Raw genomic sequence first — 4,092 nt, forward strand, 5'->3', positions numbered from 1 at the left:
TGTTTTAGTTATTTTGTTATTTATTATTAAAAAAGGTGACATGGTTGCTAGATTTTGAATAACTCGCTTTTTTGGCAGTCTTGATTTGGCCTCTTTCCATTTGTTTATTACTGTTTGTTCGTGTTGCAAGCTGTGCACCATCTTACGTTAGTGTTAACACTTTTAGTATTGTAAACACAAGTATTGTTAGCATTGTAAACATAAGTAATAAGTAATCAAATACATTGTTTGCAAGAATCTCAAAACACAATGATGCCAAATGGCTTTAAAATACAACTGAAACAATAACCCGGAAATTTAGGCAGTCCCGAGCTTGCAGCGTTCCCTAAAGTGTCGAAAACACCATCCATATGCTTCGATTTTCAAACTTAAATTTTAATATTTTTGTTTTAAAGACACGTCCTGATCCTAAATAATTTAAGTTGGAAGATATTCTTAGAGGCTATCGTTGTAGGCTTAGCAATAAAAGAGAACAATCGAAATATTTCTCGTCGCTGTTTAGGGTAACGTTACTGGTGAATCATTACAGCAGGTTATGCGCAGTATATTTTATTGTTTGTAATTAATTCAAATAGAACTATTATTTTTATTTTGCTTTTAATGTATATGTTTTAACGTAGCAGTATGCAAGCTGATTAATTGAGTAAAATGTTCATAATTTCTCTTATAAATAAATCATTGAAAATTGAAAGATTTTTTAAATAGCAATTTTGCTTTGAAATTCTACTATAGCTGTATGATTATCGCTTGGATATCTGTTGCAAAGTTTATATTGTTTATATATAAACAATATAAACTTTATATATATATTTACAATATAAACTTATGTATATATATATTTACAGGGCTTATCCACAGTTCCGTGATATTGCTGAGATGACCTAGGCAGTAAATAGCACATGCGTAGCGGCGCAGAAGAAGAGACTAGCAAGCTACTGCTCAACCTTCCCCTAGGAAATAGATCTGAATTTATACCTAAAAGAAGAAGTAATCTTTCCTAATAAACTACAGAATTTATGTAATTTTATATATACAATTACATANGATAGATTTCGTTTGGCAATCACCCATTTCAGCTGATCGCCAAAGTTTAGGGTTATAAGAGGGCGGTCAGCCAAGACAGTGCGATATATATAATACTATTGTTATATATAACAATAGTTTGCTAGATATTTGATAATTGAAAACTAGTAACTGTAACTGTACTAGCTCACTTCTTCATGTTTGATAAAAAAAACTGCTATTTTCACTACATGTTATTTTTTCTCAATTTATCCACGTTAATTATTTACTATGTAGATTGTTATTACTTATTAGAATATTGAGCAGAAATAAATTAAATCTGATTTCAAGTGTATATGACAATTTGTTTCAAGGTTACGAGCATTTTTATGCAGCTGTTTATGTTTCACTACTTCAAAAATTTTCGAATTTCGGATTTTTTAGAAATAAGTCAGTATAGTGTGTAATTTTAATCCTGAATTGAATTTTACATCATTGTTAAACATTAACTATAACTTATGAGCAATTATACTACTGCCATTGTTTTTATTACTTCAATTTTGCAGTTCAAATTTGAGGTAAGAAGCGTATATATATTTTTATGATGTTTAAATTAATGTGATTGTAAAATAATGATAATAGTTCAAATTTCTTTGGCCGAGCATTTATCTACATTATTGTAAAAACAGATTTAAATCAACTTAAAGAAGAATCTTGTTTAAATTTTTATATATAAGGTTCTTTGCAAAAGCAACTTTTTTAAATGCATAATATATGTTTTTTTTTTTTTTAAGACTAGTTCTTCATAGCGCATACTATCTAATCAGAGAAAAACGTGGAATGGAATTGTCTTAATCAAAAATCTTTTTTGTTATATGTAGTAACTTTCTCAAAAGAGTAATTTATTATTGTCAAATTTTGATCATTAATATTAAAGGCAACTTTTAAAAGATAATGTTAAATAATTTATTATTTTTTCGTCTCATTGTGTTTGTGCAAATTTAATTTCGATAACACATAATAATTTACTGATAGTTTCGAAATTAAAATGTTATGTTAATTTTTTGCAAAGATTGTTAGTTTAATAGAACACCTTTGAATAATTATCGAATTGATGAAAATTTCTGATATGCCCATAAAAGTTATTTTAACATTATAGAAAAATATTAGCAATTTTTATGATATTAGTTGTTTTCCTGGTTTCATTCCCTGGAAAAATTTCTGCCTTGCGTTTGAAATTTGTTTTTAGGTGTTTTGCTAAATGAAATTTCAAATACTAAAAGAATAAAGTTGCATAAACTTAATAATTATATAGTGTGGTTTTTATTATATAATTTCAGAATATAAATAAGGAATGATAATTGTGAAATTACAAATGGCTTCAGTTACACATTTAAAAAATATATATATTACAAACTAACAAATTAAATTGAGATTTTGATAAAATAAGCCCAGGTTTTTAAAAAAAAATTAGAGTACATTTTAAAATTAAAGACTTGAAAATTGTTAATGATATAAAATTTGTCAGAAGACCCATTGTATGAATAAAAGAAAAAAATATCAATAAAAGTTGCAATAAAATATTAATTTCCTAATTAAGTTTGAAATATTCAAAAAAATCAGCTGAACATAAGATATACTTCCGAGTAAGGAGGAGAAAAATGAAAGGTAGCAGAATTCGCTGATATAATTTTATTTAGTATTTCTGTATTGCTAAGTAAATAATGCATGGAATGACACAAAACTATTGTTCTATATTTTTCTGCTTCACAACAATACAGAAAATTAAGTAAAATTATATCGCCGAATTATATACCTTTCATAGGCCCTAGGCACAGCCGTTTATGGGCCCTCCCCTCTTTTCGTCCCGCAGTGGACTGATCGTTAAGNAAATTGCAAAAAAGTAATATATTAGATCATAAAATTCTGCAAAATAATTTATTACCGTAAAACATTATATTTTTATTTGTAGCTTCATAATTTTGTGCAAAATACACTTGTTGTTTTTAAAGCTAAACTATTTTTGACAAAAAAAATTTTCTCCCAAGTTTTTCGTAGGCACGTGCCTAGTGTGCCTATAGGTTAATCCGGCCCTGAATGCAGAGCAAACAGCGACCTCTTGTATCTTTCTAATATTAGAAGTTGTGCAAGATAACGTTAGATTTTGCCGATTTTCTGATGTTATCTAATATTAGGTGCTACTTGGGATAGGATGAAATTGCAAAAAATGCATATTACTTTCAACAATAAATGTTTTTATTTGTAATTGATTAATAAAATAGCTTCTGATCTTCAAAATTTCTTGAATTTTCATAATACTTAAACATAACTATAATGACTAGAATAAATTACACAATGCAGTAGTTAAGAATAAAAAAATAAATCAAATCAAATCATGACAAACATTTCACTACTTAATTATTTTATTTTAAAACAAAACACAATATAAATATAACTTCACTAAACTATAAAAGCAATACATTCTTACCATCATTGTTTAATATAAGCTTATCAATATTCTTTTGTTAAAATATAAGTTAAGAACACGTATTTGTAATTAAATAAAATAATTTTTATTTTTATTTCAAAAAGCAACAGTAGGACCATGAGTTATCATTTTAATTATTATTATTTTTAAATTAAAAAAAATTCCAAAACTTTACAGTCATTTCATACAGTCTAAAGTTTTTCTTCAATTCAATTTTCTGTTTTTGTGCAACTGACCTATATTTCAGAGCAATAAACTGAAAATCTTTGCTTTATTGAAAGATTTAATAAAATGGTCAGTGACATTAATGCATATCACACAAACACACAGCAGGGATGAATCGCACAGGGATGCACCTTTCTTCAAACTTTCAGCTCCGGCAGATTTCCAGTTTTGTTTTCTACCAGAATATTAATTTCCATTTGCATTGTGCAGCACCCAATCTCAAAAATCAGTGGCTCCTTCCTGGTAGATAAGCTCGTTTATCCAGCAGATGAAGCTAAAATTATAAGAGAAAAAAGTTAACTTTACATTGAAAACATTAAATTTAAACCTCTACATTACTTTATATTGAAAACATTAAATTAGTTAAAGAAAATTTA

The sequence above is a fragment of the Parasteatoda tepidariorum genome, chromosome X2, assembly GCF_043381705.1.
Source record: "Parasteatoda tepidariorum isolate YZ-2023 chromosome X2, CAS_Ptep_4.0, whole genome shotgun sequence".
Lineage (NCBI taxonomy): Eukaryota > Metazoa > Arthropoda > Arachnida > Araneae > Theridiidae > Parasteatoda > Parasteatoda tepidariorum.